Raw genomic sequence first — 13,653 nt, 5'->3', positions numbered from 1 at the left:
CAGTCTTCCCAGCCTGGTGCAGGTCTACAATTTTGTTTCTGGTGTCCTTTGACAGCTCTTTGGTCTTGGCCATAGTGGAGTTTGGAGTGTGACTGTTTGAGGTTGTGGACAGGTGTCTTTTATACTGATAACAAGTTCAAACAGGTGCCATTAATACAGGTAACGAGTGGAGGACAGAGGAGCCTCAAAGAAGAAGTTACAGGTCTGTGAGAGCCAGAAATCTTGCTTGTTTGTAGGTGACCAAATACTTATTTTCCACCATAATCAGCAAATAAATTCATTAAAAATCCTACAATGTGATTTTCTGGATTTCTTTTCCTCAATTTGTCTGTCATAGTTGACGTGTACCTATGATGAAAATTACAGGCCTCTCTCATCTTTTTAAGTGGGAGTGTCACGGTTCAGACAGACGACCAGAGGACCACAATTGCGTCACACCAGAAAGTTTATTAAAACTTAAGGGAAAAGGGAAGTAGGGAGTGAATGAAGGCTCCAGGGGTAACAGGGATCCCGTCCAATGCGCTGGGTCTGTGCCCCCCCCAGTGGCAGCGATGCGTCCTATGAAGCCGGTGGTGGGTGGTCCAGAAGTCCTGGGGGGGGGAGACACAGACACAACAGGGCGGAATGAAACAAGGCAGCAGTACAGTTCAAGGGAAATCCAAAATACGTAGTAGCAAGGCAGAAGGCTGGTCAGAGTTACCGGGATAGAAGAGTAGTCAGGAGTCGTTATGGCAGAAGCAGGTCTGGATCTCCTGGGGCAGAAGAGTATCCAAAAATCAGGCAGGTCCGGGGTCACAAAACCAGGGTGAGCCAGAAGCGCGAGCAAACAGGTTCCGGGTGTGAGCTTTGCAGACGATCTGACACCGGAGAGCTGAAAGACAGGGCCTTAAATACTGGGAGAGGTAGTGGGTAATGCAGCGCAGCTGGCAGAGTAATTAGAGCAGAGCAGAGCAGGGACAGGTGGAGCTAGTTAGGCTGAGTAGAGAGAGTGGTGAGCAGAGTGGAAGAAAATTAAGGTGGTAACCCGGTGGAGTGAGAGGCTCATGACAGAACCCCCCCCCCAAGGGACGGCCCCAGAAGTCCCAAGAGCAACACCACGCCGGGCGGGAGGAGGGGAGCCGGAGGAGGGCTAGAACTCCTCCGAACGGTCCGAGTGAACGTCCTCATCCTCGGAGGAAGCCGGAGGGCCGTGGTCGGGAGATGGGACAGGTCCCGAGACAGGATCAGGCACAGGACAGGAAGCCGAGCGGGCAGGACGGTTAGGGACCCCTCTGGGGCGGCCCCTACGGATTGCAGGTTGATCAGGATGCCGTTGGTGGAAAGCGGTGATGAGAGTCCTATCCACAATCCGACTAGCTGGCACCCAGGTCCTTTCCTCAGGTCCATAGCCCTCCCAGTCAATGAGGTACTGGAGACCCCTACCCCTCCGTCTGGACCGAAGCAGGCGGCGGACGGTGTAAACCAGACCACCATCGACGAGCCGTGGAGGAGGAGGACAAGGCGCAGCAGGGACCAGCGGACTCTCATGGATGGGCTTAATCTTAGACACATGGAAAGTGGGGTGCACCCTCAGGGAATTAGGCAGTTGGAGCCGGACAGCAGTTGGGCTAATCACTCTTATGATAGGGAATGGGCCAATGAACCGAGGTGCCAGCTTCTGCGACTCCACCCTGAGTGGCAGGTTCTTCGATGACAACCACACCCTTTGACCAACATGGTAGGTGGGAGCAGGAATTCTCCGACGGTTGGCCCCGGTAGTGTAGCTGGCAACGGATCTGAGGAGTGTGGCTCGGGCTTGTGACCAGGTGCGGCGACATCGACGGGCAATAGCAAGTGCAGATGGGCAAGTAACCTCCTCTTCCTGGCTGGCAAATAGAGGAGGCTGGTATCCATAAACACATTGGAAAGGGGACATACCGATGGCAGAGCAGGTCAGAGAATTGTGCGCGTACTCCACCCATGTCAATTGCTGCGACCAGGAGTGGGGGTTGCGTGAAGTCATGCATCGCAGTGCCTTCTCGAGCTCCTGATTAGCCCGCTCTGACTGCCCATTGGATTGGGGATGGAATCCGGAAGTCAGACTGACTGTGGCTCCCAGCAGGTGACAGAACTCCTTCCAAAAAGCGGAGGAGAATTGTGGACCACGGTCAGAAACTACATCCTTTGGCAGTCCGTGGATCCGGAAGACGTGTTCCAGGACCACCTGGGCGGTCTCCTTGGCGGTTGGGAGCTTGGGGAGGGGAATGAAGTGTGCCATCTTGCTGAAACGGTCAACTATGGTGAGAATGACGGTCATGCCACTTGAAGGGGGCAGCCCCGTGACAAAGTCAAGGGCGATGTGAGACCAGGGACGTCTGGGCACAGGCAGGGGCTGCAGCAATCCGGCTGGGGGCTGGCAGGACGACTTGTGTTGGTTGCAGATGGGGCAGGCTTGGACGAATTCCCGTACATCCTTTCTCAGAGAGGGCCACCAGAACCTCTGGGCGAGCAGGTTGTAAGTGCGGGTGGAGCCAGGGTGACAAGCTAGGCGGGAGTCATGTCCCCACTGAACGACCTGGGACCTCAGGTCTTCGGGGACAAAAAGGCGGTCAGCTGGGCAAGTGCTAGGACCTGGCTGGTTACGGAGAGCCTCCAGCACCTGTTCCTCAACAGCCCAGGTCAGAGCTGCAACGATGCAGGGACTTGGCAGAATCGACACAGGGTCCTTGGAGGGGGTGTCATCCTTCTGGAATTGACGGGAGAGGGCGTCTGGCTTGGTGTTGCGTGATCCAGGCCGGTATGACAGAGTGAAATTAAACCTGGTGAAGAACAGGGCCCAGCGGGACTGCCTGGAGTTCAACCGTTTGGCCGTGCGGATGTACTCCAAGTTCTTATGATCGGTCCAAACGAGAAATGGAATGGTGGACCCCTCCAGCCAGTGACGCCACTCCTCCAAGGCAAGCTTCACAGCCAGCAGCTCACGGTTCCCTATGTCGTAATTGCACTCAGAGGGGGACAACCGACGTGAGAAAAAGGCACAGGGATGGAGCTTCCTATCCTCCGCAGCCCACTGAGAAATCACAGCACCAACTCCCACATCCGAGGCGTCCACCTCCACAATGAATTGCCGGTCCACATCAGGCATCTGGAGGATGGGAGCGGAGGTGAACCTCACCTTGAGGGTACTGAAGGCTTTGTCGGCTGCTGGGGTCCAGGTGAAGGGTTGCTTGGTGCTGGTTAGAGCAGTGAGAGGGGCAGCAACGGTACTGTAGTTCCGGATAAACTTTCTATAGAAGTTAGCAAACCCCAGAAACTGTTGCAGCTTCTTTCTGTTCTCCGGAACTGGCCATGAAGTGACTGCTGATACTTTGGCAGGATCCATTTGGATACTTCCCTCTGCCACTATGTACCCCAGGAAGGCCACTGTCTTGACGTGAAACTCACATTTCTCTGCCTTGGCGTAGAGGGAATTCTCCAGAAGACGATGAAGGACTTGCTGGACATGGCGGGTGTGTTCAGACAGGTTTCTGGAGTAGATTAAGATGTCATCCAGGTAAACGAAGACAAACTTGTTTAACATGTCCCGCAGTACATCATTCACTAGAGCCTGGAACACAGCAGGAGCATTGGTGAGGCCAAAAGGCATAACCAGATACTCGTAGTGGCCTGTTGGTGTATTGAATGCGGTTTTCCATTCATCTCCCTCCCGGATCCGCACTAGATGGTAAGCGTTTCTGAGATCCAACTTGGTAAAAACAGTGGCTCCCTGGAGCAACTCAAAAGCAGAGGTGAGCAGAGGCAGAGGGTAACGGTTTTTCACTGTGATGTCGTTGAGTCCCCTGTAGTCGATGCAGGGGCGAAGAGATCCGTCCTTCTTCCCCACAAAGAAGAAGCCAGCACCAGCAGGAGATGAAGATGAACGGATTAATCCTGCGGACAGAGAGCCATTGATGTAGTCCTCCATGGACTTTCTTTCAGGAGCAGACAACGAATAAAGACGACCCTTTGGAGGGGCTGTTCCAGGGAGGAGGTCGATGGCACAGTCGTACGGTCGGTGAGGGGGCAGAGATGTGGCTCTTGCTTTGTTAAACACCTCTCTGAGACCATGGTAGCATTCTGGGACATTGGAGAGGTCAGGAGCGGAGTTAGTAGGTACTGGCCGAGGGGGTAGTGCGGCAGCAAGCAGGCAGGTTCGGTGGCAGTCCTCTCCCCACTCCCTGATCACCCCGGTCACCCAGTCGAGCTGAGGGTTGTGCCGGCGGAGCCATGGGTAACCCAGGATGAGGGGTTGGCCTGGAGAGGGGAGCAGGTGAAACTGGATAGTTTCTTGATGGTTTCCGGACAGACCCATCGAGACCGGGGCCGTGACATGAGTGACCGATCCGAGTAAGTGTCCGTCCAGTGCCCGGGCAGGAATAGGAGGTGTCAAACGGAGGTTCTCCAGTCCCAGTTGGCGTGCCAGCTTGATGTCCATTATGTTGGCTTCGGCGCCAGAATCCACCAGAGCAGCCAGGGTGTGAGTTGAGTCAGAGAGGCGGAGGTGAACTTGCAGCAGGGGTTTGCGGTCGGAGGACTGGATGGTCATTGAACTCAACCGGACTCCCCCTATGCCCGGTGAGCTTCGGCCCTTTAAAGGGCAGGTTACCACACGATGTCCATCACCTCCACAATAGAGGCAGAGGTTTGAGGTGAAGCGGCGCTGGCGCTCTGCAGGAGTGAGAGAGGCTCGCCCAATCTCCATAGGCTCAGACTGATCAAGCTGACCTGGGTGAGTGGCAGTAGATGACAGGAGCCCAGTCGGATCTCTCCGAATGCCGGTAGTAGGTGGACCTTGGCGCCCCCTCTCACGACGACGGGTCTGTATCCTTCTGTCGATCCTGACAGTCAGTGCGATGGCTTCATCAAGAGTGGAAGGCAGTTCATGGGAGACCAACTCGTCCTTGATATAGTCAGCCAAACTATGGAAGAACGCGTCCACCAACGATGGTGTGTTCCAAGAACTTCGTCTAGCCAGGGTTCGGAAGTCGATGGAATGGTCTGCGACTGTACGTCTGCCTTGTCGAATACTGAACAGTTCACGAGACGCCTCTGCGGTTGGTGAATCCAGGTCAAACACCTTCAGCATCTCCTCAGCAAACAGGTCGAAGGTTGCACATGCGGGGGTTTGACGTTCGAACTCTGCTGTTCCCCAGAGTCGAGCTCGGCCCGTCAGGTGAGTGATGGCATACCCAACTTTAGCCCCCTCCGTGGCGAAGGTCCTTGGCTGCAAGGAGAACTGAAGTCGGCAGCTAGTCAGGAATGGCCGGACCTGGGTTGAATCGCCGTTGAACCGCTCGGGGTTTCCAATCTTGGGTTCCGGAGCAGCGGCTGCAATGACCGGGGCAGGTAACTCGGGGGCAGGGCTGGTGGGCAGACTGGCTGGGGTAAGGTTGGTGAGGAGTTGAATGATCATGGCGAGTTGTTGTTGCTGCTGCTGGAACTGCTGCTCATGCTCATCGGTTTCCATGTCGGGGAAAGTGTGCGCTGAGTCCATAATGGTCAGATCGTACTGTCACGGTTCAGACAGACGACCAGAGGACCACAATTGCGTCACACCAGAAAGTTTATTAAAACTTAAGGGAAAAGGGAAGTAGGGAGTGAATGAAGGCTCCAGGGGTAACAGGGATCCCGTCCAATGCGCTGGGTCTGTGCCCCCCCCAGTGGCAGCGATGCGTCCTATGAAGCCGGTGGTGGGTGGTCCAGAAGTCCTGGGGGGGGGAGACACAGACACAACAGGGCGGAATGAAACAAGGCAGCAGTACAGTTCAAGGGAAATCCAAAATACGTAGTAGCAAGGCAGAAGGCTGGTCAGAGTTACCGGGATAGAAGAGTAGTCAGGAGTCGTTATGGCAGAAGCAGGTCTGGATCTCCTGGGGCAGAAGAGTATCCAAAAATCAGGCAGGTCCGGGGTCACAAAACCAGGGTGAGCCAGAAGCGCGAGCAAACAGGTTCCGGGTGTGAGCTTTGCAGACGATCTGACACCGGAGAGCTGAAAGACAGGGCCTTAAATACTGGGAGAGGTAGTGGGTAATGCAGCGCAGCTGGCAGAGTAATTAGAGCAGAGCAGAGCAGGGACAGGTGGAGCTAGTTAGGCTGAGTAGAGAGAGTGGTGAGCAGAGTGGAAGAAAATTAAGGTGGTAACCCGGTGGAGTGAGAGGCTCATGACAGGGAGAACTTGCACAATTGGTGGCTGACTAAATACTTTTTTTCCCCACTGTACAGTTCATATGAGGAAATCAGTCAATTGAAATCTATGGATTTCGATAAAATGCAATTGGGTTCGTTGTCCGTAGCTTATGCCTGCCCATACCATAACCCCACCGCCACCCTGGGGCACTCTGTTCACAATGTTGACATCAGCAAACCGTTTGCCCACATGATGCCATACACGTGGTCTGTTGTTCTGAGGCCAGTTGGACGTACTGCCAAATTCTCTAAAACGACGTTGGAGGCGGTTTATAGTAGAGAAATTAACATTCAATTTTCTGGCAACAGCTCGGGTGGACATTCCTGCAGTCAGCATGCCAATTGCACGCTCCCTCAAAACTTGAGACATCTGTGGCATTGTGTTGTATGACAAAACTGCACATTTTAGAGTGGCCTTTTATTGTCTCCAGCACAAGGTGCACCTGTGTAATGATCATGCTGTTTAATCAGCTTCTTGATATGCCACACCTGTCAAGTGGATGGATTATCTTGGCAAAGGAGAAATGCTCACTAACAGGGATGTAAACTAATTTGTGCACAAAATTTGAGAGAAATAAGCTTTTTGTGCATATGGAACATTTCTGGGATCTTTTATTTCAGCTCATGAAACATCGGACCAACTTTTTACATGTTGCATTTATATTTTTGTTCAGTGTAGCTAGATCTTGTAGGTAGTGATCACACTGAGGGCCTAATTACATGCAAGCTTCTTAGAGAAGGTTTCTCGTAATGGGATACCTCTCTTCATCTCTTATATAGCACTGACTGTACGGGCATAATGAATAACTTGGGAAGGAAGACATCGATTGTGGGCCCACTGTGCCGGGCGGGAAACAAATTAATGACAGCCTCGAACGGAACGGCAGGCTGGAAGACAAATTGATGGTGACAGATGGATGGTGACAGATATGGCTCATAGACTGACTTGGAGTTATGTATTTTTTCTTTTCTTTTTTTTTCTTTTTTTATTGGGGGGGGAGGGGGGGGGGGTAGATCAGCTTTAATACTCGTTTTTCAACCACTCCACACATTTCTTGTTAACAAACTATAGTTTTGGCAAGTCCGTTAGGACATCTACTTTGTGCATGACACAAGTAATTTTTCCAACAATTGTTTACAGATAGATTATTTCACTTATAATTCACTGTATCACAATTCCAGTTGGTCAGAAGTTTACATACACTAAGTTGACGGTGCCTTTAAACAGCTTGGAAAATTCCAGAAAATGATGTCATGGCTTTAGAAGCTTCTGATAGGCTAATTGACATCATTTGAGTCAATTGGAGGTGTACTTGTGGATGTATTTCAAAGCCTACCTTCAAACTCAGTGCCTCTTTGCTTGACATCATGGGAAAATCAAAATAAATCAGCCAAGACCTCAGAAAAAAGATTGTAGACCTCCACAAGTCTGGTTCATCCTTGGGAGCAATTTCCAAACGCCTGAAGGTACCACGTTCATCTGTACAAACAATAGTACGCAAGTATAAACACCATGGGACCACGCAGCCGTCATACCGCTCAGGAAGGAGACGCGTTCTGTCTCCTAGAGATGAACGTACTTTGTTGCGAAAAGTGCAAATCAATCAGCAAAGGACCTTGTGAAGATGCTGGAGGAAACAGGTACAAAAGTATCTATATCCACAGTAAAACGAGTCCTATATCGACATAACCTGAAAGGCCGCTCAGCAAGGAAGAAGCCACTGCTCCAAAACCACCATAAAAAAGCCAGACTACGGTTTGTAACTGCACATGGGGACAAAGATTGTACTTTTTGAAGAAATGTCCTCTGGTCTGATGAAACAAAAATAGAAATGTTTGGCCATAATGACCATCGTTATGTTTGGAGGAAAAAGGGGGGGCTTGCAAGCCGAAGAACACCATCCCAACCATGAAGCACAGGGGTGGCAGCATCATGCTGTGGGGGTGCTTTGCTGCAGGAGGGACAGGTGCACTTCACAAAATAGATGGCATCATGAGGAAGGAAAATGATGTGGTCGCTTGGTCGCAAATGGGTCTTCCAAATGGACAATGACCCCAAGCACACTTCCAAAGTTGTGGCAAAATGGTTTAAGGACAACAAAGTCAAGGTATTGGAGTGGCCATCACAAAGCCCTGACCTCAATCCTATAGAAAATGTGTGGGCAGAACTGAAAAAGCGTGTGTGAGCAAGGAGGCCTACAAACCTGACTCAGTTACACCAGCTCTGTCAGGAGGAATGGGCCAAAATTCACCCAACTTATTGTGGGAATCTTGTGGAAGACTACCCGAAACGTTTGACCCAAGTTAAACAATTTGAAGGCAATGCTACCAAATACTAATTGAGTGTATGTAAACTTCTCACCCACTGGGAATGTGATGAAAGAAATAAAAGCTGAATAAATCATTCTCTCTACTATTATTCTGACATTTCACATTCTTAAAATAAAGTGGTGATCCTAACTGACCTAAGACAGGGAATTTTTACTAGGATTAAATGTCAGGAATTGTGAAAAACTGAGTTAAAATGTATTTGGCTAAGGTGTATGTAAACTTCCGACTTCAACTGTAAATAACATTCTATTGGTAGCAATAATTGTTTATAATAATTTAAATTGAAAAATTCAAAGTTTTGAATCCGGCGTTGTTTTGCGTATCAGTTCATAAACACTATGCCATGGGATCGGTACGTCAAAAATCTCTTCCAAACTATTTTGCAATCTATATGGGACGGCTGTCAATCCTTTGATCCTTAAATGAAACTGGTATCACAGTTTTCTTTAACCAATTATGTTCTTTAATGCAAGGCTGACAGACAAGTTCCTTACTTTTTCCCCCTTCCACTTTCCTCTTCCATTTTTGCGGTAATGCTGCAATTATTTGGTTGTAATTTTGGGTAGAGCAGACATTTCCATATGTTTTTGTTAGCTGCATGTGCGACATAACTCCACCAGTCCTACCGATGATGATATTTTTTATAAATTAGTATATTTGAGTTTAACCACAATATTTGTTGCATTATTTGTTCTGTCGTTTCAAATAGTGATATTTGGGAGATGATTTCCTTTTCAAACAACTGAAAGAGAGAATGTAATCTGAATAAAGGGAAAAAGGCCATTCTTGAACATTGGGTGAGACAATCTTACAAATTTTGCTAGAGAACCAGTTCGGATTTAAGTATAACTTTTGTATGACTGAAGCTTTTAGTGATAGATCTAATGCTTTAATATTTAATAAGTTCTGTCCTCCGAATTCATATTCATTATATAAATAGGCTTGGAGTTATGTTAATAAAACCCTCCAGGTTGACATGCTCCTGGCAGGCTGGCAGACCCACCTTGGTGCAGGGCGGTGGCTGAGTGGAGGCCCAGAACCCTGTACATTACTGCTCACACTGGCGGATCAATCCCGAGGACGACGTCACCAATAACGCACATAAAATGACATGGGTATGTTTTGTCACTTCGTGTTAAGTGTGATTTAAAAGCAAGATCATGGCTGGGAAATTGTTTGACATAATAAAGAAGGCAAAGCATTGCTATCTCATCATACCCTAAAAACACATCCTATTTCTGTGAGCTCCTCCAGATAGTGTACAAGACATGCACCTGTTTAACAATCATGTACAAACCAGTCATGTTTGATGTGTTCTGACACCTTACAGTCCATGGAGTGGTTTTCACTACGTACAATAGGATGGGCTTACAGGGCTTGTCAGTTGAACAAGGTGGTGTTGAACAATGGATTTGAGGAGCTGTGAAGACAAAGACAGCCAGCCCAGGTTGCTTAGCATATTAATGACATCCATGGTTGAATACTTAGAAAATCCCATTACTCACACACATAATGAATCATCCAACCAGTCTCTGAGCTGTTGGAACAGCTAGCCTATTACTGTTCTATTACTGTTCTATTACTGTTCTAGAACTGTTATTTTACTGTTCTAGAACTGTTCTAGAACTGTTCTATTACGGTTCTAGAATTGTTCTAGAACTTTCTATTACGGTTCTAGAACTGCTCTAGAACTGTTCTAGAAATGCTCTAGAATGATTCTATAACTGTTCTATAAGAGTTCTGACACGAAAAGTACCTGCAGATTAAGTTAATGGTGGTTAAAACATCACCGACAACCCAAACCGCACACACTAAGCAGGTTGCCATTTTTATTCAGATATGGAGTGTAGGAGACATGGAGTTTAGTTAAGAAGCCTACAGTTATTGACTCTGCAGTCTCACAATGAACAAGTACTGTAGTGCTGGATGTTGTACACTATACATAAGCACACACATTTTCCTGTAACACCTGCCTGCCCTATAAACCAACAGATTGTGTTCATTTAGGCCCTGTCTACCAGGCCTCTCTATGTGCTACAGTACATGCAAGCCAGGCCCACCTGGGTTATGACATTACCTCCCCAATGATTGCAGCATGTGGCGGTGGGGCTATGAGGCTAGTCCAGGGCCATGATGAAGTAATACATCACGCCACAACAACTGAAACCACTCACTGAGTCTGGAGCAGGAAGGGGAGAGGGGGGAGGAGAGGAGGAGAGGAGGACCAGAGGAGGAGAGGAGGAGAGGGGGAGAGGGGGAGGAGAGGATGAGAGGGGGAGAGGGGGGAAACTATTCTGTGACGCATCTGGCACAATCACAGAAAAAGAGAGAGTGTAAGAGAAGAAAGAGAGCCGGAGAGGGAGGGAGGGAATGAGATGTTAAGATGGCGGCGCTGAGGAAGGCACGTGTCTTGCTGGTTCCTGCTCGACTTTGCTCTTTTATGGCTATTTTTGTGTTAATTATTACTTTATTTGCTCAGCATGTTTGTGCAATAATTTCCTACGACCGACAAACACTTCTGGATCATGAATTGCAAGCTACACGCTGATCTCTCAGCCTCGCAGATCTGGAATACTACTCCTTTGTTCCCAGCACAGCGGGCTCATCTGTTGCTGCTGACCAAGATGACCGAAGGCAACGCCAGCTACGAAGAAGAGGAAGGACAGGGGGACTCCAAGGTAGGCTGAAAAGAATAGGCTATATGGCCTCCTCTTCCTGGTATCCTGACGGCTAATGTCCAAGAAAATAAACTTGTGAACTCAGAGCAAGGCTTCAATCACAGAGGGACATCAGGGAATGCTGTGTCTTTGTTTTTTGTTATTCAACGAGACGTTTTTCAATTTTCAATTTTTCAATTTTCCGTATGGATCAATTGGCAGCTTCTGTTAAGAGCAGGAGGGAGGGGTATGTTCCTCATCAACAATTTCTGGTGTACCGAAGTTGAAAACATCTTGAGCTCCTATTCACCCGACCTGGAGTTTCTGATGCTGAATTGTCGGCCCACTACATGCCGAGGGAATTCACATGTGTTATTATCACAGCTGTGTACATACCGCCACAAGCAAACACCGGGGCGGCTATACAACATCAATAGCCAGCAAGAATCGTCTCACCCGGAAGCAGTCTTTATTGTCACGGGTGATTTTAACCATACACGTTTAAAACAAATTTTTCCAACATGTATCCTGCCCCACAAGAGGAAAAGACGTGCTAGACCATGTACATACACTACTGGTCAAAAGTTTTAGAATACCTACTCATTCAAGGGTTTTCCTTTATTTTTACTATTTTCTACATTGTAGAATAATAGTGAAGACATCAAAACTATGAAATAACACATATAGAATCATGTAGTAACCAAAAAAGTGTTAAACAAATCAAAATATATTTTATATCATAGCGCTTGATGGTTTTTGCGACTGCACTTGAAGAAACTTTCAAAGTTCTTGAAATGTTATTGACTAACCTTCATGTCTTAAAGTAATGATGGACTGTCGTTTCTCTTTGCTTATTTGAGCTGTTCTTGCCATAATATGGACTTGGTCTTTTACCAAATAGGGCTATCTTATGTATACCACCCCTACCTTGTCACAACACAACTGATTGGCTCAAACGCATTAAGAAGGAAAGAAATTCCACAAATTAACTTTTAAGAAGGCACACCTGATTGGAATATGTTCAAAGATTCATCCACCCAGGACTCATCCATCAATATTGAGGAATATACTGTACATTGTCAGTCACAGGCTTCATAAAGAAATGTGTTGATGAAGTTCTACCCACAATAACAATCTGGACATACCCAACCACAAACTCTGGAGATATCCGTACCATGCTGAAAGCACGTAATGCAGCATTCAATGTCAGCAGAAAGAACCCCGATGACTCCGTGGCGTGCGACGTGTACAAGGCAAGCAGGTACGAACTCCGCAAATCCATTAGGGATGCAAAAAGACAATATGGACTCAAACTTGAATTGATCGTTCGTCAATTCAGTCTTGCGACGCATGTGGCAAGGACTACAGACTATCATGGACTACAAAGGCAAATCCAGCTGTGTGGTGCCCACTGAAGCCTCCATCTCAGACGAGCTTAACACATTCTATGCTCGCTTCGAGGCAGACAATACCGAGCCATCCAGGAAAACTCTTGCTGCTCCGATGACCAGGTGCTTTTGCCCTCCGAGGCTGACGTGAGGAAAACCCTCAAAAGAGTGAGTACACACAAAGCCGTCGGCCCAGATGGCATCCCTCAGAGTGTGTGCTGACCAGCTGGTGGGCATATTCCCGGACGTCTTCAACCTGTCCCTGTCCCAGGCTGTATTCCTCACCTACTTCAAGAAGACCACCATTGTCCCAGTGCCCCAAAAAAACAAGGTGACATGCCCAAATGACTATCGCCCCATCACGCTCACCCCGGTCATCATGAAGTGCTTCGAGAGGCTGGTCATGGAACCACATCAAGGCCAGCATGCTAGGCACACTGGACCCACTCCAATTTGCTTACTGTGCCAACAGATCCACGGCCGTAACACATCTGGACAAGAGGAACACCTATGAGAGAATGCTGTTTATTGACTACAGTTCAGCATTCAACATTATTCTTCCCTCCAAGCTCGACACCAAGATCAGAGTCCTGGGTCTGAACACCACCTTCTGCAACTGGATCCTGGACTTCCTGATGGGCAGACCACAGGCTGTGAGGATTGGCAAAAACACCTCCTCCACACTGACTCCTCCTCAGCCCTCTGCTGTACTCCCTGTTCCCCCACGACTGCATGGCTTTGCACGACACCAACTCCATGGATGTAGGCCTGATAGCCAACAATGAAGTGTCAGCCTATAGGGAGGAGGTAAGTGAACTGGCATTGTGGTTCCAGGACAACAACCTCTCCCTCAACATCAGCAAAATAAAGGAGTTGATTGTTGACTTCAGGAAGCAGAGGAGGGAACATGCCCGATCCACATCAATGGGACCGCAGTAGAGAGAGTCAGCAGTTTTAAGTTCCTCTGTGTGCACATCACCGAGGACTTGACACAGACAAACAACATCACCACTCTTGTCAAGAGGGAGCAACAACATCTCTACTTCCTAAGGCGGCTAAAGAAATTTGGCATG

This window comes from Coregonus lavaretus (genome assembly GCF_964263955.1).
Source record: "Coregonus lavaretus genome assembly, chromosome: 10".
Taxonomy (NCBI): Eukaryota; Metazoa; Chordata; class Actinopteri; order Salmoniformes; family Salmonidae; genus Coregonus; species Coregonus lavaretus.
Note: the sequence above shows the minus strand (reverse complement) of the source record.